We start from the raw sequence: 25,440 nt of genomic DNA, 5'->3' as shown, positions 1-25,440 counted from the left end.
GGTTCTGTTCAGACTACTGGTTCTGACACTCCACCCGATAACTTATCCGGGCGTACTCCGGCATCGAACTTAAGAGTGGTAGTTCATAGGCAGACTAGCAAGAGTTAATCTCTGCTAGTCTGCTTGTTAGTCTCCTTTGATCACATTATGTGGGGGAGCCAATTACATCTGCGCCCCTCCTATATATGCTGGCTAGATCCTTCCTTCTATGCCAGCTATAGTTTAGCTTACCTTTCTGGTGAGGTGTTGTGATCCAGACTACCTGGTAATTGTGGTACTTGTTGTTGAGTGTGGTTGTAAAGTTAACCCTTTTTCCCTTTTGTTGTTACCTTACTGCTTTTGCTTTTCTCCTGAGTCTTTCATTGTCTATTCCTTTCTGTGTGCAGTGTGTCAAAGTTTTGGTTTTCCCTTGTCTGCCTTTATCTGTGTTTCCATCTCACTTCTGTCCCTTCCTTCCCTAGTGGGAGGGGGGATTCAGATTATTTCTGGTCAGGAGCATAGCCAGGTCCGAGGCTAAGGCATCTCCACCATCAGGAGTAACCCTGAGGTTAGGGATAACCTAGGGACCCCTAGCATGAGGGACAGCAATGGAGCCCCCTGTCCCTCGTTATTCTACAGTCACATTGTTACACCATGCCCCATGGCATCATTTTGTTAAATCTGTCTGTTTCTCGCTACTGCAGATCAGTTTCTATTGAAGTGAACAGGAGCTGAGCTGGGAACGGCCACCACACTGAGTACTGAGCGGGGGCATTTAGTTGCTTTCAATTTTTAGATTCAGCCAAAGCAGAATATAGCTGATTGGTGAGAGTGCTTGCTATCGGACCCCTTACCGATCTAATATTAATGGCCTATCCTTAGAGCAGGGGCACTCGGCCGTAGATTCCCTCATTCGAGAAAATCGAGCTGATTACACAAATGACCATGGTTCATCAGAGATCGGAGTTTAATCAGTGTCAGCATAGTGTGACCCATTATCTCCGATGGAAAAAGAATGTGATGGGAAGATGGAGAACAAGGTTTCTCCATCTTCTCCATGCACCCCGATGATTTCCTCTTATTCATTGGCTTGCATGACCGAGCACGATCCAAATGTCAGATCAAACGTGCAATATTTTTCCTCTTACAAACTCGATCCAAGGCAAAAATCTGACTTGTGACCAACCCCATAAAATAACGTTAGTCCAAGCATGATCCAAAGTATTGTCAGATCACACGTAGACCAAAAGTATGGCCCTCTGACCCGCCCTTAAGCGGGCTTTACACGCTACGATATCGTTAATGAATTATCGTCGGGGTCACGTTGTTTGTGACGCACATCCGGCGTCATTAACGATATCGCAGCGTGTGTCACTTACGAGCGACCTTAACACTAGAACTACTGAGGTAGTCATTTTGACTACTTTGCACTATGTATTTCTATATAGGTGTCAAGAGTCCAGTAGTTCTAGTGTTAAACGATCGCAAAAGCGGTCAAAATCATTTGCCGCGGAGAGATCGTCCTGAAGCAAAAAATCGTTCTCTGCTTATTAGCGATGTTGTTCGTCGTTCCTGTGGGACCACACATCGCTGTATGTGACACCGCAGGAACGAGGATCATCTCCTTACCTGCCTCCACCGGCAATGAGGAAGGAAGGAGGTGGGCGGGATGTTACATCCCGCTCATCTCCGCCCCTCCGCTTCTATTGGACGCCTGCCGTGTAACGCCGCACGAACCGCCCCCTTAGAAAGGAGGCGGATCGCCGGCCAGAGCAACGTCGCAGGGCAGGTAAGTATGTGTGACGGGTATAAGCGAGGTTGTGCGGCACGGGCAGCGATTTGCCCGTGTCGCACATCCGACGGGGGCGGGTACGATCGGTTGCGATCTCACTAGTGCGATTGCAGCGTGTAAAGCCTGCTTTAGGGTAGATCATCAATATAATAAGTCTGGAAAACCCCTTTAAAACTCATCTATTGTCATCTGTCTTATTCCAAAAGTCAACCAATCAATAGTGGTGACCAAGATTTGTAGAAAGCAGAAGTGAAAAGTGTCAAAAAGTTTCAGCCCCTCAAAGTTTTTAAAAGGCACAGGTAAATTGCTGCTCGTTGGGTGGCTCCCACACGGATTGGTTTGATTGACAGGTGTCTTCCTTTTCGCATGTTAAGGAGGTATTTGTCAATCTAACCATGCCAGAAAAGAGCTCCAAGTGGACACTTTTTACCCCCATACCTGGGTAATTTTTTACACTGCAGCATTTCAGGGTAAGACCTCGGTTCCACTAGCGCATAGCTTCTAATGTGAGAGCATCGGTAGCGATATACTAATGACCCTCTGCTGCGAGCGTCAGCTGAGGGTCATGCGAGTGGGATTCGATCTTGCGATTGGATCACAGCTGCGGAGAGGAGGGAGCACTTTCTCCTCATCTCCTCCGCTGCCTGTCTCTGCGTACATCGCACTGCACTCTGATGACATCCGAGTGGAGTGCAATGTTTCACAGGCACCCATAGACTTTTATCGGTGCATGTGAGCCGAGACTCGCTGCCAAACACAGCACTGGTGTGAGAGCAATCCGATGTTTTATCAGATTGCACTCTTCCGTGCAAAACGCAAGTGGAGCCAAGGCCTAAAACATATATTTCAATTTTAAGGCCACCTATCGGTATTTCACGCCTAAGAGATTTTCTTAAAAATTGGACATAAATGTAAATGCAGTGCACAGAATAATGGAAGAATTAGTATATTTGCCAAATCTCCACTATACCGCATAAGTGTCTATATGGAAACCCCCCCAAATCGAGAGCATAGTAATTAACATATCCCATTATCCTCACCATAATCCCGTTCCTCCGCAGTGCCTAATAGCTGTGACTTTTTCCCCCCCTAATCATAAAATATCACCGGCTCGGGGCTCACAGAGTGTCAGTCATGCAATATGAAATGTTATGCTGGGGAGTAATCACACCTTCCATGGATCCATTATCAGGTCTATGACTCAAAAAGCTCTGGGAAATGTCAGGATGACCTCTGCTTCAGTCATTCATCCTATAATCTGCCTCTGGATTAATAGCGGCCAGCGCCCATTGTGTCTTGTTCTAAGGAGCTCAGCATGACAACTTCCCGGTGAACATGTCATCCTGTCTAGGAGACCTGAGCGAGACAGGAGGAAAGAAACCTTCCTGGAAACCGGGGGGATAGAATAGTGCCATAATATTACAGAAATCGAGGGGTATTCTTCTTCTCGAAGGTTTCTCATCATTTGCATCGGCACTAGTGATTCATTATCATAGATGGCCATAAAGAAAAAGTAGACAGAAAATAGCTGCCATTATCTGGTATGGTAATTCTTTATCTATACTTTGCATACTGTTGTGTGGAGCATACAATAAGAAAATCTAAGTCTATCAACATCTTTATTCTCAAAGATTTTTTTTTAATCTTCTATCTTCAGGAGCGGACCGCTCCCCTGCCTCCTGGCTTCCTGTTTTCTCTGGGGTGTTGCGCTCCTGAGCGAACCCGAGTTTCGGTGTTCAGGGTTTGTACCAAACCCAGATTTAAAAAAAAAAAAAAACAGAGTTCAGGTGCTTTACGTATGTAAACTACTTTGCGCGAGCATCACTTTACTTGGGTACACTTGGTGCTTGGGTACACCCGGTGCTCGGCCCAGTGCGAGCCGCTTGAGGTGTTTAAACTGCTCGCACTGGGGGTAACAACAGGTCATTGGACACGATGACCCTGGAAGTCCCTTCCAACGCTAATATTTTATGATTCCTCGGTTCGCTTGCAATAGGCTCCATCCCTAGAACTTCTATGAGTCACTAGTAGTGGAATCTCAAGTCCTGCATTCATCTTTCCAATGTGGTAAGGGGCTGTTTAAATGTGGGGGTGGTGGTGGTCCATCAGGTGCCTGTGTACTCTACACAACTCATGGTTTAAGTAGAACCTATCATGTCCACAAATGCTTCTAATCTGCCAATGTACCCAGGATACAGCATGGCATTGCTGCCTGAACGCCTTACTGAAAGTGCAGCTGCCTAAAGAAAATGAACTTTATTCCTCCTGAGAGACTGACTTTCAGGCACAGAGGCATGCCAACATGGCTCCAGTTTAGCGCCGGCATGCCTGCAGTGACGCCAACGTACTCAATCTCCCAGCCGGGTTACATCCTCTCCTGCTGCCCTGCAGCTGTCCACTTGTATTCCTGGTTTCTCCTCACCCTGGGGCTTGTGTACGCTGGACAGGCTCCCCGGTAATGCACTTAGGGCGCATGCACACACACCGACCCTCCTCTTAAAGAGCCAGCTCGTCATTTCCCGGAAATGCCTCTCAGCCTACGGCTGAGAGGTTCTATGTATTAAAGGCACCCTCCCATTAGGGGAGGTGTCTGCTCAATGACCCTAGTTAGTTAGTCTATCAGTCTGCTAGCTAGTTGTCAGGTCCCGTGCTTCTGTCCCGTCATCTGTATTTCTGTCCGTCTTCCCATACCTATCTGTCCCTGCCTTGCCCACCATACCTGTCGGTACCCGCCTGCCTCAGTCCATCTCGCTTGTACCTGCCTGCACCTGAGCCTGTACTTACGTCCATCTCCTCTCCTGGGGGACAGCTTCCATGGTCACGGTCACTGCCCTGGGAGTGATACCTGGCATCTGCCTCACGGTAGGCGCTTAGTTAAGACCTTTCCACTAAAGGGTGAGCCTAGGTCCCCCCTGTGATCCAGTGGGTCCACTCCTGCTCGCCGCTTCAACAACACAGGCGGTGAGCATTACATCCAGTCACAGCACGGCCTTGCACTTTGATAGACAGTTGACTCTGCACAAATACCTTGCACTGCAAGTTGTGAGTCAAACTGATGGGGCGGACTTAGCGCCTCTTTTCTCAGTGCTGTAAATGGTGACTAGAGCTGTACTAGACACACCTCTTTGACTGAAAGCCGGCAGCTTCTGGAAGGACTAAAGTTCATTTTCTCCAAGTATCTGTGCGCTCCTGAGGCATGAGTCGCCACAGGGTACTGCATCTCTCTTAAGATCTAGTACTCATCCCGGGTAAGGAGAGGATAATCGCTCGTGTTTCTCACATTCACAAACCACAAACCGTTTGCTTGGTGCTTTCCACCAGGGGGATGATCTGGGGTAGACAGGGGGATGGCCATCATGAGACATGGGACTTTCCCGGTCAATAGGACAACCATCTGGGGGGCAGGCACCACTTGGGGAAAATGGAAGAAGCATCTTCACACACAGCCAGTTAGCCCCGGGCACAGCTTGGGGTGAGAGACACACCTGGGACCTTGGTCCAATCTTCTTTTACCTCACACTTCTGGGAGTGCTATAGGACCCGCTGTTTGGAGCAGATAGCTCGGCCCCGGGTTCTGTACAGCTACACAGGATTCCAGGGTCTGCGGTGAGTGCAGGAAACACCCACGGTCCGTTCTACAGTCCACCTACACCAGGATTGGAGGGATCCCGATCAGAAAGTACTCACAGTGGGATCACCGGTGGTAACCTCGAATTACTCGTGATCGGCTGGGGCCCATCACGGTGGTGACCGGCATCTCCTGGGTAAACCAGGACTGTGAGTAAAAAGACCTTGAACCCACAGAGACTGTGTCTCCGCCTGTCTTTGCCGGCGCCGCCGCCTCGCGCTTCAGCACCTGCCATTATTACTCCCCTCATCATCCTCCCCGGTGCCCGTTCCACCCGTGGGGAGCAGAAACATCTCAGCTGCTACGACCATCCACCCCGGAGGACAGCGACAGCAGCAGCGGCTCTTCCCTGGCCGCATACCGCAGGTGGAGTCACGAGATCAAACCTCCATCATCATCCCCCCTATCTTCTTTATTATATGCCTCGGGGCCACAAAACCGGGCAACAGGGCCACTCCGTGACATCCCCAGACCCGACATCACCAGGCCCGGCAACAAGTATTTAACCCCTTCCCCCGTGGGTGCTATATCTGCGCTTTAAGTAGCATTGTAACAATGTACAGTTAGGTCCAGAAATATTTGGACAGAGACACCATTTTCGCGAGTTGGGCTCTGCATGCCACCACATTGGATTTGAAATGAAATCTCTACAACAGAATTCAAGTGCAGATTGTAACGTTTAATTTGAAGGTTTGAACAAAAATATCTGATAGAAATTGTAGGAATTGTACACATTTCTTTACAAACACTCCACATTTTAGGAGGTCAAAAGTAATTGGACAAATAAACCAAACCCAAACAAAATATTTTTATTTTCAATATTTTGTTGCGAATCCTTTGGAGGCAATCACTGCCTTAAGTCTGGAACTCATGGACATCACCAAACGCTGGGTTTCCTCCTTCTTAATGCTTTGCCAGGCCTTTACAGCCGCAGCCTTCAGGTCTTGCTTGTTTGTGGGTCTTTCCGTCTTAAGTCTGGATTTGAGCAAGTGAAATGCATGCTCAATTGGGTTAAGATCTGGTGATTGACTTGGCCATTGCAGAATGTTCCACTTTTTTGCACTCATGAACTCCTGGGTAGCTTTGGCTGTATGCTTGGGGTCATTGTCCATCTGTACTATGAAGCGCCGTCCGATCAACTTTGCGGCATTTGGCTGAATCTGGGCTGAAAGTATATCCCGGTACACTTCAGAATTCATCCGGCTACTCTTGTCTGCTGTTATGTCATCAATAAACACAAGTGACCCAGTGCCATTGAAAGCCATGCATGCCCATGCCATCACGTTGCCTCCACCATGTTTTACAGGAGATGTGGTGTGCCTTGGATCATGTGCCGTTCCCTTACTTCTCCAAACTTTTTTCTTCCCATCATTCTGGTACAGGTTGATCTTTGTCTCATCTGTCCATAGAATACTTTTCCAGAACTGAGCTGGCTTCATGAGGTGTTTTTCAGCAAATTTAACTCTGGCCTGTCTATTTTTGGAATTGATGAATGGTTTGCATCTAGATGTGAACCCTTTGTATTTACTTTCATGGAGTCTTCTCTTTACTGTTGACTTAGAGACAGATACACCTACTTCACTGAGAGTGTTCTGGACTTCAGTTGATGTTGTGAACGGGTTCTTCTTCACCAAAGAAAGTATGCGGCGATCATCCACCACTGTTGTCATCCGTGGACGCCCAGGCCTTTTTGAGTTCCCAAGCTCACCAGTCAATTCCTTTTTTCTCAGAATGTACCCGACTGTTGATTTTGCTACTCCAAGCATGTCTGCTATCTCTCTGATGGATTTTTTCTTTTTTTTCAGCCTCAGGATGTTCTGCTTCACCTCAATTGAGAGTTCCTTAGACCGCATGTTGTCTGGTCACAGCAACAGCTTCCAAATGCAAAACCACACACCTGTAATCAACCCCAGACCTTTTAACTACTTCATTGATTACAGATTAACGAGGGAGACTCCTTCAGAGTTAATTGCAGCCCTTAAGGCCCCGTCACACTAAGCAACATCGCTAGCAACATCGCTGGTAACGAACAACTTTTGTGACGTTGCTAGCGATGTTGCTGTGTGTGACATCCAGCAACAACCTGGCCCCTGCTGTGAGGTCGTTGGTTGTTGCTGAATGTCCTGGGCCATTTTTTAGTTGTTGCTGTCCTGCTGTGAAGCACAGATCGCTGTGTGTGACAGCGAGACAGCAACAACTAATGTGCAGTGAGCAGGGAGCCAGCTTCTGCTGAGGCTGGTAACTAATGTAAACATCGGGTAACCAAGAAGCCCTGTCCTTGGTTACCCGATATTTACCTTTGATACCAGCCTCCTCCGCTCTCACTGCCTGTGCTGCCGGCTCCTGCTCTGTGCACATTTAGCTGCAGCACACATCAGGCAATTAACCTGATGTGTGCTGTAAGTAGGAGAGCAAGGAGCCAGCGCTCAGTGTGCGCTGCTCCCTGCTCTGTGCACATTTAGCTGCAGCACACATCGGGTTAATTAACCTGATGTGTGCTGTAACTAGGAGACTGGGGGCTGGTCACTGGTTGCTGGTGAGCTCACCAGCAACTCGTGTAGCCACGCTCCAGCGATCCCTGCCAGGTCAGGTTGCTGGTGGGATCGCTGGAGCGTTGCAGTGTGACAGCTCACCAGCAACCTCCTAGCAACTTACCAGTGATCCCTATCGTTGTTGGGATCGCTGGTAAGTTGCTTAGTGTGACTGGACCTTTAGAGTCCCTTGTACAATTACTTTTGGTCCCTTGAAAAAGAGGAGTCTATGCATTACAGAGCTATGATTCCTAAACCCTTTCTCCGATTTGGATGTGAAAACTCTCATATTGCAGCTGGGAGTGTGCACTTTCAGCCCATATTATATATATAATTGTATTTCTGAACATGTTTTTGTAAACAGCTAAAATAACAAAACTTGTGTCACTGTCCAAATATTTCTGGACCTAACTGTATATAGGGTTATTCTTCAGGTTTGGGGACATGACAGGTTCCCCCTAAAAGAGACATTATAATATCTTATATCGCTAATACCTTCTGACATTACAAGAAACCTTTATGTTTCATGTCTTCCTTAACAAGTACCTGGAGAGACACCTACAAAAGCCAAAAAAGTGATGCGGAATTCAATACATTTGCTGATCTTATTTACAAATATAATAATTATATGATAGAAAGAATGATAAAATGATCCTTGTGACTTCATAAGGCTGCTTTCCCACATCCGTTTTTTGCCGTCAGGCACAATCCGGTGTAAAAACTGATGCAATGGATCAGGCGAAAAAAAATGGATCAGTTGCATCAGTTTTTTCCATCAGTTCCTTCAGTTTTTGGACGAATCCGTTGTGCTACTGAGCATGCTCAGTAGCAAAAAACGGAATCCGTCGCTGTAATGCGTTGTATGCCACATTACGACAGACCCGGCGCCCATAGGCTTTCATTGTACATGACATTGCATGGCTCCGGATCCGGCGCGGTCCGTTTTTTGGCGCTGCCAAAAAACGTTCCATGCTGCGTCCTTTCCAGCAGCTGGACACTGAAATTTCGCCGGATGCAGTGCACGCCAGATGCAACGTAAAGGCATCCGGCACAATCCGGCGCTAATACAATTCAATGAGGAAAAAACGCATTCGGCGCCAGATCCGTTTTATCTGGTATTCACTGGATTGTGCCTGACGGCAAAAACCGGATGTGTGAAAGCAGGGCCCAGTTTTTTGCCATCAGGCACAATCCGGCAAAAACCTGAAAAAACGGATCTGGCGTCTGTTGCTGCTGGATCCGTTTTTCCCCCCATAGACTTCTATCGGCGCCGGATTGTGCCGGATGGCCGTGCGTTCCATCCGGCTTCAAATTTGCTTGGCCGGATGGAAAGCTGAGGGGAAACGTTTTTTATCTCCGGCGAAAAACCTTATCTCGCCGGATCCGGCGCCGTACAGTGTGTTTTATAATGGAAGCCTATGGGCGTAAAGGCCGCTTTACACTCTGCGACATTGCTCAAGCGATCTCGTTGGGTTCACGAGATTTGTGACGCACATCCGGTCGCTTTAGCGATGTCGTTGCGTGTGACACCTATGAGCGATTTTGAATCGTTGCAAAAACGTTCAAAATCGCTCATCGGTGACATGGCCCCCAATTCTCGAATATCGCTGCTGCTGCAGCTAGCGATGTTGTTCCTCGTTCCTGCGGCAGCACACATCGCTATGTGTGATGCCGCAGGAACGAGGAACCTCACCTTACCTGCGGCTGCCCGCAATGAGGAAGGAAGGAGGTGGGCGGGATGTTATGTCCCGCTCATCTCCGCCCCTCCGCTTCCATTGGGCGGCGGTTCAGTGACGCTGCTGTGACGTCGCTGTGACGCTGAACGAACCGCCCCCTTAGAAAGGAGGCGGTTTGCCGGTCACAGCGACGTCGCAGGGCAGGTAAGTAGTGTGATGAGTCTGGGCGATGTTGTGCGCCACGGGCAGCGATTTGCCCGTGTCACACAACCGATGGGGGTGGGAACCCACGCTAGCGATATCGGTCACGATATCGCAGCGTGTAAAGCGGCCTTAATGCGGCAAAAAAAAACCGGATACGGCCGCCGGATCCATTTTTTTGAACATGCTCAGCATCACAACGGATCCGTCCAAAAACTGAAGGAACTGATGGAAAAAACTGATCTGTTTTTCCGCCGGATCCGTCGCATCAGTTTTTTCGCCGGATCGTGCCTGATGCCAAAAAACTGGATGTGTGAAAGCACCCTTAAAAAAATGCAAAAGTGGCCAGGAATCAAGTCCGAGGATTAAATCAATCAAATACAACCTTCCAAATGCTTCTTTTCACATGGGAGGACGTCTTCTCACCTTTCTTGGAATCTTATTATAGATTGCAGTCAGCCCTCACCATGGATTGAACATGGCATTGTTTACCTTGGCTGCAGCCTTTACTTTAGCCCAGGGAACACACTATATATAATTGATGCTCTGTGTGAACACGCTAGATCTGCTGGAGTTCCAGACAATTAGGTCACCTAATGCACTTGCAGCTGTCTGATGCATTGATCTTCTGCGCTGTCTGGAGCAGGACATCCTTATAACCTGCAGCATGTTCTCATTCATTAGTTTCTTAGAGAAGCAGTCCCCCGCAGTGCCGGTCATGTCAGTTATCTTTTCTTTATTATCGGCTGATTAGAAAGCCATTGGTATGTGCACAAAGCCGGCGTACGGCTCGTGTCCGCTCTGCATACAGTATAAATTATTTACCGGGCTTATTACACAGACCTGGGGAATTTCTACCCAAGCAGCTCACACTCTGCCCAGAACTCATGCCGGAGACATTTATTTTCTGTATATTACCAATTTATGACGCGTAGATGTCTTATTTTGTGTCTTGCATCACTTTTATTCAAAACTGATTTATTCTTCTGCATTTTTAATTACAGATATCCAGAAAATATTTATTATTTTCATTTATTTATTTAGTACCGCTATACACATATGACAGTTTGGACCTTTTGATATTTATTATTTTGTTTTTTTCTTTTGCAATTTTTTGGGGCTTTTTTTCAAAATAATATTTGATATTCAGAGTTGATTTTTTTTGTAATTTTCCTTTCGGTCATCTAGTTTTTCTTTAGGGTAGGCGATTTCCTAAAGGCCACTTTACACGCTGCGACATCGCTAGCGTTCGCACCTGCCCCCGTCGTTTGTGCGTCACGGGCAAATTGTTGACCGTGGCGGACAAACTCACTCCTACCCGTCACATGGACTTACCTTCCTAGCAACGTCGCTGTGGCTGGCGAACAGCCTCTTTTCTAAGGGGGCGGTTCGTGCGGCGTCACAGCGACGTCACACAGCAGGCGTCCAATTGAAGCGGAGGGGCGGAGAGCAGCCGCAGGAAAGTTACGCCCACCTCATTGCCGGAGGACGCAGGTACGGTGTTATTCGTCGTTCCTGAGGTGTCACACGTAGCGATGTGTGCTGCCTCAGGAACGACCAACAACCTGCGTACAGAACAAGGAACGATTTTTGGGAAATGGACGACGTGTCAACGATCAACGATTTGGTGAGTATTTTACATCATTAGCGGTCGCTCGTACGTGTCACACGCAATGACGTCACTAACGAGGCTAAATATATGCGTCACGAATTCCGTGACCCCAACGACATCTCGTTAGCGATATCATTGCTTGTAAAGCCCCCTTAAGGCTTACATGCCACCTCCTCCTCCTTTTCGATCACAACAAAACTCAATTGTGATTCATACTATGCACCTACACACTTTTCATCTCCAACCATCCCAACACTTGAGCTGGCCATATGCATCAGATGGCTGTCGGTCGAGCAATCCTACAGCTGATTATTTGGCCGGCGCACATTTCAGCCGCCTTTCCCAAACACAGGAGCACTTGTTGGTCCTATGTTCTCCATGAGAAGGCCACCAATAGAAATGTCTGCCAGGGTGATCGATCGACGATCCGAAATTGGACATACCCTATCAACATCTCCACCAAGCATGAGTTGGCCGGCGCTCCATACACATTAGAGTGTCTATGTCATGGATTTGTCAGGAAGGTGTCACGGTCATCTGACAATCCAGTGGCAACGAGTGTTAGAATATCTCTGAGATGTTGTTTCTGACTTCTTTTATAAGCCTCACCCTGGGTGGTTTGCGTGAGGTTTATAGTTTGTTCCTTGCTGAGCTCTGGAGAGGTCATCTTCTGGTGTGTCTGAGACTTCTGTGGTTGCTTCTGCTCAGAAAAGTGTTTGTCTTTCTATCTACCAGGGCTCTGGTGATTGCAATCTTCTTTTTCCTGTATTGTTCCCTTGTGTCTTCCAAGCATTTTGTGGGGTTGACAAAGAGCTCATCCCACCCGTTTCCCATTTAGGGCCCAGCACTAGAGATACCTAAGATCAGGTATCCAGCTCGGCTCATTGGTGAGGAACCTATCTAGGGTGGAGTGGGACCCCAGGGACCAGATATAGGTTGTTGTCAGGAGTCACCACTTCCCCCTTTACAAAGCATTAATTCCCCCTTTCTGTGTTTTGTTCTATGCTGGTGGTCTGCCATGACAGTGTTCTTGAACATGTGAATATTGGTGGGTTTGGTTGCCATTATTCTAATCTGTATGGGGGGGGATTTAGGCTTCCATGTCTTCCAACTTCCGCTCGGCTCTCTCCACTCATGGACGTCTCCTCTGTCCGGTCTTTCTTCTTACTGCTCACATGGTTCTTCTCAGTCATTGCAAGCTGCTATGTAAAAACAGATAAATCCTTAGAGAAAACTGTGCGCTAAGAGCCTGAAAGCCCCCATACCCATTACATAGCTGTCAGACAAATAATTGTACGGCTGACAGCTATTTCTCCCAACTCCCCCATACAGAGGAACACTCAACTGTGCCAACCGGTCCCATGTTCCCTATGAAACAAAGATTGTGAGACTACTCAGGTGGTGAATTATTTCCAAGGATATCAATCAGATTGGCTGCATATTTGCAGTCACATGACGACTAGTCTTATTTGGGTTCTCCTAATTTACTTCTATTGAGAGAAGCTGAACATGTCTAGTAAGCACATGACCACAAGTATCCAAATCACTTCCAAGCGATCGGTTGACCATCTGCTTGCATTGGAAATATTGTGTACTTGTGATAGCGATAACATGGCACACTGTTACGATTCAGCAGACATGCAATCTGATTAAAAAAAGTGACTACAGACTTTTTTTTTCCAAGCCTGGAAATCCTTTTTGGAGGACAGGGTATTCCCAAAAAAAAAGTTATACCAGTCACTTGGACAGTGGATAATTCGCAGATCCCTCAGTGATCTGTTGGCTCTGCAGCACTGCTTTCAATGGAGTAGAGGTGTGAATGCTCAACTTCCGTTCAATTCATTGTCTGTAGGACTACCAGAAGTAAGCGAGCTCTGTACTTGGCTTTATCCTATAGAAAGTGAATGAAGAGGTAGTTGAGCATGCGCACCTTCACTCCATTCAACATGGAACTCTGCAAAGAGCCCCATTCTCAGGATCGCTGAGGATCTCCAGGGATCAGCACGTTAACCCCAATCATTTGAATTTGAGATAACTTGTTATTTTGGAAATAACCCTTTACCCCTGAGTACATTGGACACCATATGTAGTTAAAAACTACAAATGTGAACCTCATGAATAAACTTATAGCATTTATACCTAGGAATTAAATAGAAGGCAAAATAGATCATGGAAAGATTAGAAGATTCTATAGGTATTTGTGATCTATTTGTGAAAGGGAACCTGTCACCAGATTTGGCGACTATAAGCTGTGGCCACCACCAGTGGGCTCTTATATACAGCATTCTAACATGCTGTATATAAGAGCCCAGGCCGCTGTGTAGAACATAAAAATCACTTTATAATACTCACCTGGGGGGCGGTCCAGTCTGATGGCTGTCACTGCTCTCCGGTCCAGCACCTCCTTTCTGCTGCGATTGCCGTCCTCCTTCTGCCCAGCCCAGTGTGCATGACGCGTCCTATGTCAACCACACAGAGGCCTCCATTGCACTCCTGCGCATGCGCACTTCTCTCATCCCTGCTGAGAGTGGAGTAAAGTACTGTAATGCACAGGTGTGAGGAAAGGTAAATGACCGTCCGCCATGCATACTACAATACTTTGATCTGTCCTTAGCCGAGCAGATCAAAGTGCGACTGTGCAGAACCTCAATGATGACCTGTGTGGATGACGTAGGATGCATCAACCACACGGGCCTGCGAAGAAAGAGGATGGCCATCGCAGCAGAGGGTAGGCACCGGACCGGAGACCAGCAACACCAATCAGACCGGATCGCCCCTAGGTGAGTATTATAAAAGCTGTGTATGTTTTACAGAGCGGCCTGGGCTCTTATATACAGTATTCTGGAATGCTGTACATAAGAGCCCACTGGTGGTGGCCACAGCTTATAGTCACCAAATCTGGTGACAGGTTCTTTTTAAAGTGATACGTTGACCTCCCATAGCCAATAAATAGTTATTTTTCACTTTTCAACAATGTTTTGCAAGTTTCAAGTAAAAAAGTGAACTTTTTGTTACATTTATATATGCAAAAATAAATAACATAATTATAATTAGTAATAATAAATATTCAAACGCATATTTACTGAATAAAGAGTATTATAGGTTCACAACATATATCAATATATGAACTGATCATTTTACCAATCAAGTCATTTTACTAGTCATCAATTCACTCTAGTAATGCCTTATTAAAAAATACAGTATTTATGGTACTTTTTGAAGTATCAATTAAATCTCACCCCCTCTAAATGGCTCATCAAAATGTAAAAGTGCCAGAAAAAAGTCTTCCCAACTCTCGTAAGTGAAGGGTATAGTTAATTATACTTATGGAGATGATGAGCAGCGATGTTCAATGCTATCTATGGAGTAAGTACACAAATGACTGTTCCAACCAAGAACAGATTACTTCATGTCATGGCGGAACAGTTCAGTGCACCTCCCCCTACTTATTTTGCATCTATCTCCCCTCTCTTCTTCCTTACTTGACAGCTATGGCTTTACACAAGGCAGAGATAGATGGAATTCAAACTGATAGGAAAGTGCAATAAACTGCTCGGCCACGACAAGGGTGCACTATACCTGTGCTTGGTTTGAACAGTCTTTTTTTTTTTTGTTCTGATAACTCCCTTTAAGCTCTCCTATCAACAGTTAAAGGGACTGTTTAATGCAATTGTCTTCACCAGTCTATCAATGGACTATAGTTATGCAATGGTTTTATGTAAAGAAAACCTTCCTCAGAGATAGAAAGCCAAACGGGAGCAGTTCAGTGCACCTCCCCCTCACTAATTTTGCATCCATCTTCCCTCTCTTCTTCCTTGATTGACAGCTCCACACAAGCCAGAAGGAGGCTGATATAGATGGAATCAAAACCAATAGGAAAGGGCACTGAACTGCTCAGACACAATAAGGGTGCACCGTGCCTTTGCTTGGTTTGAACAGTCATTTTTTGTGCTGCTAACTCCCTTTAAGATGTCCTATCAACAGTTAAAGATAATCTTTGTTGCAAGGATCTTCACCAGTCCATCAATGGTTCGTTATGCAATGGTTTTCTGTAAAGAGAACCTTCCCCAGGGATAGAAAGCCATACGGGAGCAGTTCAGTGCACCTCCCCCACTCTTATTTTGCATCCATCTCCACTCTCTTCTTCCTTGATTGACAGCTCTACACAAGCCAGAAGGAGGCAGATATAGATGGAATCCAAAGCGATAGGAAAGTGCGTTGAACTACTCAGACACAACAAGGGTGCACCGTGCCTATGCTTGGTTTGAACAGTCATTTTTTTGTGCTGCTAACTCCCTTTAAGATGTCCTATCAACAGTTAAAGGGAATCTTTGTTGCAAGTATCTTCACCAGTCCATCAATGGAATATAGTTATGCAATGGTTTTATGTAAAGAGAACCTTTCCTCGGAGATAGAAAGCCAAACGGGAGCAGTTGCATATTCACTGGGTAAGCAAATTGCACAATGTCACATATATTTATAGGAAAAGCTTGTGCTATTTATTTGTGGACTCGGCAGACTGCTTACTACGCTGAAATAAGAACAATTGTTATTGAAAAGATATCAGGATAAACTAGAGTCCTTATACAAAATGTAAATCAGTGGATGCCTGCTATCAGCCACTTAAGCAAAGCAGAGCCCCTAGTGAGCCGTGCGGCACGCTGCACTCCCTCCAGTGTGTTCCTCATTGATTGAAGATAGTGTTTATGATCTCTCTTCTCTCCACAGTTTAGAGTCAGCAAGTGCGGGTTATCTTGTCATTTTACTATTTACATTTGTGTTACGGTGCAGGATTTAACCATTTATGTTATCAAGAGACCATCATTAACGGAAGAGAACTTGGTACAGAATTTTGTTCATTTTTTTGGAGGAACCTATTTTGATACTTTATCTTAGGCCTCCTTCACACGTCCATGAAAATCACGCACGTTTTTCACAGACGTGTCAAGGGTGCGTATTGTCCTCCGTGTGCCGTGTTTATGGCACAACGTGTGTTATCCGTGACAACACACAGAGAACGGAAACTTTCTACTCACCTGTCCCTGGCGTTGCTGTCCGTGGTGCTGATCTTCGGTCTCCGGTCCTGCCGGCTCCCCACTGCTGCTGCTTCCGGCCGCAGTGAAGGGAATATGCAATGAGCATAATGAGCGGGGTCGGAAGCAAGTGACAGCAGCGGCAGAGGCAGCAGCGCTGGAGAAGGTGAGTATAGAATTTTTTTTTTTTACAAACACGTGTATTTTCTCCGGTGTGTGTCACACGGATCTCATCCGTGCGGTCCATATGCGGGCCGTGTGACACCCGTGATGCCGGAGAAAAACGGACATGTCTATGTGTGGGGCACATGTATGCTCCACACGTACACATGGTCCATAGCAAAACACGCACGTGTACGCAGACCCATTGATTTTAATGGGTCTACTTGTGCCCGTGTCTCCGGCTTGTGAGAAAACGGACCAAACACGTACCGGAGACACGGATGTGTGAAGGGGGCCTTATGGAATATTGCCCTATAGACTTCATATGGGGTGGGTCTCTGCAAGGAGAGTTAAGTACCTTCAGTGAGCCAGGATGCAGGTATCTCACTCCACCAGAAGCCGACCCTGCGCTGATGAGGAGCAAGAAGTTCGGAATAGCGCTGAAGAAGTCCGGAATAGCGCTGAAGAAGTCCGGAATAGCGCTGACTACTGAAAATGGTTGGGAAGAGTGAGGTCTTTGGTTTGCCTGACTTGCTGATGGCGCCGTCATCATCCTGTACATGTACGGTGCTTTGCGAAACTTCTTGCTCACTGTGGCATACTTGTATGGCAAATTTTGAGAAGGGGCTAAAGTCAAAAGTAAACTCTCCAGTTATCATGATTTGCTTATTTCTGAGTAATCATAAAGCATAATTACTTAACGTTAACAAAGGAAAGGATAAATGATAAAACTATTGTTAATTATTGACAGGATTGATAAATCGAACAATCCCCTACAGTAAAGGCCACTTAACACGCAACAACGTATCTAACGATATGTCGTCGGGGTCACGGAATTCGTAACGCACATCCGGCCTTGTTAGTGACGTCGTTGCGTGTGACACCTACGAACGACCGCTAACGATCAAAAATACTCACCTAATCGTTGACACATCGTTCATTTTCAAACTATCGTTGCTGGACGCAGGTTGTTTGTCGTTCCTGAGGCAGCACACATCGCTACGTGTGACACCCCGGGAACGACGAACAGCACCTTACCTAAGTCCTCATTCAACGAGGTGGGCGTGTTGTTAATGTAGCTGCTCTCTGCCTCTCCGCTTCTATTGGTGGCCCGCTGTGTGACGTCGCTGTGACGGCGCACGAACCGCCCCCTTAAAAAAGAGCTTGTACGCCGCCCACAGCGACGTCACTAGGAAGGTACGGTAAGTATGTGTGACGGGTACTAGCGATATTGTGCACCACGGGCAGTGATTTGCGGGGCGGGTGCAATCGCTATTGACATCACTAGCGATGTCGCAGCGTGTAAAGCAGCCTTAATAGTAGCCCTGCACAATCACAGTGCCCCCTGTGTGTACGCCGCACAGTAATGATACCTCTTATACAGAAGTGGCTCCCCATTAGCCCCCCTACATTAATAGTGCCTTCCAATCTTGTGCTATCTTAGTGCTTGCTACACAGTAACGTTTCCCTTTATAGCCCCCACCATCAGTATTGATGCCCTTTAGTTCCTCTTATGCTATAATTGTTAACCCAGACAGTTATGGTATTGCTGAAAAGGGAAAAACCCATTTCTAAGGGTTCAGAATTTACTGAATCATAACATATCTGATAAATAGGTCATCAATATGAGATCTGTGGGGGTTCAACCTCCGACACACCCACCGATCCACTGAAAACTGATCCACCAGTCGCCAGAACTAAGTGGGTGGAATAGAACAGCCCAATACTTTGTGAAACGCTCCCCGGTGTTGGGGCGAGTAGAAGTATGAGTGGACCCAATAGACCACAGGGGCCTCCGGGCTTACACCGATGTGGGAGGGGCTTGACTAAGAGAACACCGGTGTAGACACCAGGTGCCACTCGCAGGGCAGGGATTGGCTTAGATACGATATGTATAGGTATAGGTGTAAGTGGGTACAGTCTCTAGTGCAGGCAGGTGCAGCCAGGATAGCCAAGGCAGGCAGAAAAGAGGGATTGTACAGTTATGGTGGGCATAACAGGGTCAGACAGGTATGGGAAGGCAGACACAGGTATAGGTAATGGGACAAGATCACTGAACAAAACAGACAGTAGACTAACTAACTAACGGCGCTGCGCAACCCACTCTCCTATTAGAAGGATGCCTTAAGTACCTAGTGCCTGCGAAATGGCGCTCCGGCCCTTCAAGAGCAGGGTAGGTGCGCATGCACGCACTAGGCTCACTCCCGGGTACCTGTGCGGTGTGCACAGGCCTTGGGAAGAGGCAGATAAAGGCATGGACGGTCATGGGAGTGAGAGGGTGGATGCTGTCTGGCCGCGGGGGTGAGTCAATATCCCTGCCGGGGAGAGTCAGGGTAGTGCAGGGACGCCGGAGCTACACTTTGCTTAGTAGCGATTGTCGACTACTACACTTTATTTCCCACTGAAGTGAGTGTACTTCAGTACTCAGCAATAATGCAGTGAAGCTATGTTCTATTGGTTCATCGCTTAGTTTCGGCCACTACTGGGGCAGTTTGTAGCGGATTCTTGGGGTGTTTGATCCCCATCAATCTGATATTGGACATCAATTGTTGAGCCTTGAACAACCCATTTAGCAATTTATGGGGTACGTGTTTTCAGAAGCAGAAATTGGTCATTATGTATTGGGCTTTAAAATGGCATATTTTCCCTCTGGAACATCCCACTGCCCACTCATTTCTGCATTTTACGGTAGCAGCTATGGTCCGTTAACATTATACAACACAACAAAGAAATTGCGTTTTTGAAAACAATTTTCAAATAATTAAATATACCTTGGAAAACTTTGAAGACATCACCAAGAAATGGCACAATAGTTACCTTACATAGAACTGGATGTCCCTCAAAAATTGATGAAAACACAAAAAGAAAGGAGAAGGCTGCATCAATTTCAAGCAAGTACTGATTAGTGTACTGTTTGTCACAACAATCTTCGATATTCTTCATATGTCTGGCCAAAGAAAAACTTCTAAGCCTGGCTGTACTTTGCCAAAAAACTACATAAACGCTGCCAAAAGCATTTGGGAAAATGCGTTACAGTCTGATGAGACCAAGTTTGAAATTTTTGGCTGTAATTCCAAAAGGTATGTGTGTTGCAAAGTCAATACCGTGCATTACCAAATATCACCATACCCACAGTGAAGCAGGGTGGAAGCAGCAATATGATTTGGGGCAGTTTTTCAGCAGCTGGAACTGGGGCATTAGAGATGGTGGAGGGAGATTTGAAAAGATCCAAATATCAGTTAATTTTGCAACAAAACCTTCAGGCCTCTGCTAAAAGCTAAAGATGAAGAGAAATGTCACCTTTACACATGACAACCCTAAGTAACTGCCAGATCAACAAAAGAATGGTTTTGCTAGAAAAAGATCAAAGTTTTGGAATGGTGCAGCCAACAGCCGAGACCTGAATCCAATTGTAAATCACTGAATGACCTTCAGAGGGCGCTGTACACTGGAAATGACATATTTGGAATGGAAGAATGCGCAAAGATCGCCAATTCTAGATGTGCCATGCTACTAGACTCATACTCACAAAGACTGAACTTTGCTGATATTATTATTTTAAGGGTGTGCAGTTTTATGCAACCATATTATTTTTCTTTTTCAAAACAAAAATATTTCAATGTATAAATTCAATTACAGATTATGGAGGACATTAAAGATGGAATAAGTTTTAAAATTCTTCTTCTTCAGTGACATGTCAAAATTCTGGCATTTTAACAGGTGTTGAGACTTTTTATATTCACTGTATATCTAATGACCGGTTCCCTTTAACAGTAATTTCATGATCATTACACATAGGATTACAATGATAACAGCTCTATATAGAGTAGACAACACAGAATCCATCATGCCCAATAGGTGATGGTCACAGCTCACCTTCTCCTCCTGCACAATGAGATAGCAGCTCTGTATACAGTAGATTACACAAGACTCACAATAGGTGATGTCACAGCTCACCTCCTCCTCCTGTACAATGACAGTTAACACCTTTAAATACAGTAGATAACACGGGATGCACCAATCACAATAGGTGATGACATAGCTTACCTTCTCCTCCTGTACAATGGCTGATAATCTCTCTATATACAAGAGATAACATAACACAAGATCCATCATTCACAAATGTGATGTCACAGCTCACCTCCTCCCCCTCCTGTACAATAACTGATAACACCTCTATATACATTAGATACCACATAATCCACAATTCACAATAGGTGATATCACAGCTCACCTCCTCCTCCTCCTGCTGTACAATAACTAATAACACCTCTATATACAGTAGATAACACATGATCCACCAATTACAATAGGTGATGAAACAGCTCACCTCCTTCTCCTGTACAATGACTGATAATATCTCTATATACATCAAATAACACAAGATCCATCATTTAGAAAAGGTAATGTCACAGCTCATCTCCTCCCCCTCCTGTACAATAACTGATAACACCTCTATATACAGTAGATAACACATGATCCACCATTCACAATAGGTGATATTACAGCTCACCTCCTCCCCCTCCTGTACAATAACTGATAACACATCTATATACATTAGATACCACATAATCCACCATTCACAATAGGTGATATCACAGCTCACCTCCTTCTCCTGCTGTACAATAACTAATAACACCTCTATATATAGTAGATAACACATGATCCACCAATTACAATAGGTGATGAAACAGCTCACCTCCTTCTCCTGTACAATGACTGATAATATCTCTATATACATCAAATAACACAAGATCCATCGTTTAGAAAAGGTGATGTCACAGATCACCTCCTCCCCCCCTGTACAATAACTGATAACACCTCTATATACAGTAGATAACACATGATCCACCATTCACAATAGGTGATGTCACAGCTCACCTCCTTCTCCTGCTGTACAATGACAGATATCACCTTTATATACAGTAGATAACAAGGGATTCACCAATTACAATAGGTGATGTCACAGCTCACTTCCTCCTGTACAATGACAGATGACTGATAACACCTATATACAGTAGATAAGAAATGATCAACTATTCACAATAGGTGATGTCACAGCTCTCCTCCTCCCCCTCCCTGCACAGTGACTTCTGCACAGGTATCAGAGCATGACTAAAAAAAACCCTCCTGCAGAGGTTGGTGTCAGATTCTGACTTCTGTTTTCAATAGTCATGTGGCTGCTATAAAGTATGTCTCTAAATGATAGCCGCCCCCGGAATTATGTACAAAATAAAGAATAAAAAAAAACCTACAATCAGAATAAAAAATAAATGATTAAATAATAAAAAATATGTATCACCATCCGGATTTATTTATTAAAAATAATATAGGTGATAAATTCCACTTAAGATTTGGTCCACATGAGTCACAAAGTGTGAAGAATAAGACTTGAAGACATCGCTATAGTATATGTAGGCTCTATAATAAATGAAATGAAAACAGAGACAATTCCTGATGCTGCCTGGTTATTGTCACCCGCCAATATCAGACTGAGACCCCCCTCGGCATGATGGGAGTTTGGGTAAAGTGATAGATCCGGATGTTCACAATGCTGGGCGGCCGCTCGCTTTGCCTGTCATTCCCTGCTGATAATTGCTGTCTTACAATATGTGGAAAGGTGGGAGCAGATTCTGCCGTACAATGGCGTCTTCCAGTTGACAGTGTTGAAAACATTCTGGAGATCCTCAGATGAGATGTATGCATCCTCCGCTATCGGCAGCCACAGCTCCACAGAGATAGGCAACTTCTGAGCGCTCCTTCTTATATGCCGGGACAATCATACACTGGATATTTCCATACATTCACACAATACATAATAGATGCCGCTTACTGCCTTGGCTCCACATATAAACTCCGTGTGTAAATGAAAATCGCGGAGAAAAAACCTTTACCAAGAATTTAAACCGGATGTCTGGTGTGGTTTAGGAAGCCAACTTCTTATATACAGTACAGACCAAAAGTTTGGACACACCTTCTCATCTCTAGAACAACTGTTAAGAGGAGACTTTGTGCAGCAGGCCTTCATGGTAAAATAGCTGCTAGGAAACCACTGCTAAGGACAGGCAACAAGCAGAAGAGACTTGTTTGGGTAAAGAACACAAGGAATGGACATTAGACCAGTGGAAACCTGTGCTTTGGTCTGATGAATCCAAATTTGAGATCTTTGGATCCAACCACCGTGTCTTTGAAGAAAATGTGAACGGATGGACTCTACATGCCTGGTTCCCACTGTGAAGCATGGAGGAGGAGGAGGTGTGATGGTGTGGGGGTGCTTTGCTGGTGACACTGTTGGGGATTTATTCAAAATTGAAGGCATACTGAACCAGCATGGCTACCACAGCATCTTGCAGTGGCGTGCTATTCCATCCGGTTTGCGTTTAGTTGGACCATCATTTATTTTTCAACAGGACAATGACCCCAAACACACCTCCAGGCTGTGTAAGGGCTATTTGACTAAGAAGGAGAGTGATGGGGTGCTACGCCAGATTACCTGGCCTCCACAGTCACCAGACGACCTGAACCCAATCGAGATGGTTTGGGGTGAGTTGGACCGCAGAGTGAAGGCAAAAGGGCCAACAAGTGCTAAGCATCTCTGGGAACTCATTCAAGACTGTTGGAAAACCATTTCCGGTGACTACCTCTTGAAGCTCATCAAGAGAATGCCAAGAGTGTGCAAAGCAGTAATCAAAGCAAAAGGTGGCTACTTTGAAGAACCTAGAATATAAGACATATTTTCAGTTGTTTCACACTTTTTTAAGTATTTCATTCCACATGTTTTCATTCATAGTTTTGATGTCTTCAATGTGAATCTACAACTTTTAGAGTCATGAAAATAAAGAAAACTCTTTGAATGAGAAGGTGTGTCCAAACTTTTGATCTGTACTGTACCTCAATAGAGTCTTTGAGTTTCTACAAAGTTGTCTCCCTTTTTGGAAAAAAAAAGGTAAAAAATGATTAGTTTTTTAGACAGTATCTTCTGATGAAAACAACAAAATATGGTGGACAATACTTGAGTAATGCTGGCTGCACACATGTCTACCGTGGCCGTTAAATGATCACCCAACGGTTACACGAAGGCTGATCGACGGTCCATTAGAACGTTAGGGTTCACAGCGTTTTGGACGTTGCGTATTTTTGCTGTGCAAAAATACGTTGCGTTGTACAGTAGAAGCACAGTGGATGAGATTTCTAGAAATCTCCTGCCCACTGTGCTTGTTTTTCCCGCAGTGTAAACAGACCTGCGGTGTGGCTTCCCGAGCCGCAGGATGTCAATTTATTGCTGTGGAGCCACGAGTGTTCTCCAGAGGGAGAACAGAGATAAAGACCGCAGATCCCCAAACCTTGACTGTGCACGGGCAGCTGAGGTCTCCTGTGGAGAGCACTCACAGCGCCACAGGAGAGGACATGTTTCATCCAGAACCCTGATTGTGTGCAAGGGCAACTGAGGTCTCCTGTGGAGAGCACTCACGGCCCCAAAGGAGAGGACATGTTTCATCCAGAACCCTGATTGTGGGCACGGGCAACTGAGGTCTCCTGTGGAGAGCACTCACAGCACCACAGGAGAGGACATGTTTCATCCAGAACCCTGATTGTGGGCACAGGCAACTGAGGTCTCCTGTGGAGAGCACTCACAGCACCACAGGAGAGGACATGTTTCAGCCAGAACCCTGATCATGGGCACGGGCAATTGAGGTCTCCTGTGGAGAACACTCGCGGCCCCACAGGAGAGGACATGCTTCAACCAGAACCCTGATTGCGGGCACTGGCAGCTGAGGTCTCATATGGAAAGCACTCACGGCCCTGCAGGAGAGGACATGCTGTATCCAGGATGCATCATATCCAGATCGTGGGCACATAGCCTAAAGGCCCCGTTACACGCTACGATATATCGGGCGATATGTCGGCGGGGTCACGTCGTAAGTGACGCACATCCGGCATCGTTTGACATATCGTAGCGTGTGACAGCTACGAGCGACTGTGAACGAGCAAAAATACTCACCTTTTCGTTGCTCATTGCTCACATCGCTCATTTTCAAAAAAATCGATCGTCCTTCTGCGCGCCGGTTGTTCATTGTTCCCGAGGCATCACACATCGCTCCGTGTGACACCCCGGAAACGACGAACAACAGCTTACCTGCGGCCGCCGGCAATGCGGAAGGAAGGAGGTGGGCGGGATGTTACGTCCCGCTCATCTCCACTCCTCCGCTTCTATTGGCTGGCCGCTTAGTGACGCCGAACGCACCTCCCCATTGAGGGAGGAATTGTTCGGCGGTCACAGCGACGTCGCTGACCAGGTATGTGCGTGTGACGCTGCCGTATCGATAATGTTCGCTATGGCAGCGAGCACCAGATGTCGCACGAGCGACGGGGGCGGATGCTATTGTGAAGCCCCACAAGTGCAGTGTCGGTGCATTACCTTCAGGGACTCCACTCGGCTGGATCCTGTCACAGGTAGGAGATCTTCTATTTAGGATTGTCGTGACGCCACTCTCAGAATTGCGGTCAGTGGAGACCGCCACTGCAGATTAAGGGAGGCCTGGGGCTGATGGTGGGTGCAGTCAGTTGTAGTAGCCTCCTGAGAGTGAGGCAAGCCCCAGGACCCTGTGTAGGTGTGTAGAACCACAAGGCGCAGAATAACTCAACACAAGCAGAATGTCTTTCAGGGGTTTTACTCACTGTTGATGGCAGGGTGAGTAACCCGGGCGTAGCTGGGATGAACCAGGCTGGAACCAGGTATCCTTCAGGCTGACTGATGAGGGTGGCTACCGACTCGCCTTCCTTAGCCCTTCTGTGGTTTGTGGTAACCCCGACTTTTAGTCCCTA

The 25,440-nt window shown here is 46.2% G+C and overlaps 1 protein-coding gene across 1 annotated transcript in view; it reads left to right on the top strand.

Annotated features, from left to right (window-relative positions):
- MORN1 (MORN repeat containing 1) overlaps nucleotides 1-25,440 on the top strand; it is a 519,059-nt gene that overhangs the window by 331,912 nt on the left and 161,707 nt on the right. The window lies entirely within an intron of this gene.

This window comes from Anomaloglossus baeobatrachus, chromosome 11, assembly GCF_048569485.1.
Source record: "Anomaloglossus baeobatrachus isolate aAnoBae1 chromosome 11, aAnoBae1.hap1, whole genome shotgun sequence".
Lineage (NCBI taxonomy): Eukaryota > Metazoa > Chordata > Amphibia > Anura > Aromobatidae > Anomaloglossus > Anomaloglossus baeobatrachus.
The sequence above is the reverse complement of the archived record's forward strand: the minus strand, read 5'-3'. Positions and strand labels throughout refer to the sequence as shown.